Here is a 774-nt window from a genome sequence, read left to right on the forward strand (position 1 = left end):
TCTATCTTTTACAATCTTTCACTCTCTACTCTCCAGCTGTTGTAGACAACCGCTCCTTAGCGACCGTCAAAAGGACCGCTCAGGACCCGCTGCATGTTTCGCAACGCCGCAAACTTCACACATGCAACACTGCTCTCCCTCCTCAAAATTGTCGTCCCGACAATTTAGGAATCATCTTCTTCAATCATGGAGATGAGTTCTTGTCCTTTTTTCAGCTGCTGCTGCAGCAATAACGGACCTTGCTCCTTCATCGAAGACTTTCAGTATTCCAGGAAAGCAGCTCTGACCTTTGTCCTCTTGAAGTCTTCAGACAAGGGGAGGAATTTTCTTTGTGGACCCAATGATCTCCTAAAGGAGATCTCCCCAAGTCCCCACCTTGGCATTTGCCCTTTGCTTTAAGCGAAGGCCTGTGGGAAAAACCACAATCAAAAACCCACAGGCAAAGTGGACTTCAGATTTTCCAAATGCAGAGAATGTGAAAACTTCTAAATAGGACTCATTCCTTCTGGTTCCACTGCAACGAATAAAACAAAAAGAAAGTATCTAATTAACTTAAAATTAAATCTAAAAAAAAATTAATCCCTTAATACATAAGTGGCTAACCTATCTAAATGAACTTTTATTTTATTTTTATGCTTCTTAGAACGACGAATGCAATAAACTACATTACTAATTTTTTTTAACACCTCAAAAGGACCTTCCCAAAAATTTTGTAACTTAGGTATCTTACCTACACTTTTACGAGGATTATAAAACCAAACTTTTTGGCCAATT

Source organism: Odontomachus brunneus, unplaced genomic scaffold, assembly GCF_010583005.1.
Source record: "Odontomachus brunneus isolate Ranch 3 - 2012 unplaced genomic scaffold, Obru_v1 Obru_scaffold_238, whole genome shotgun sequence".
NCBI lineage: Eukaryota > Metazoa > Arthropoda > Insecta > Hymenoptera > Formicidae > Odontomachus > Odontomachus brunneus.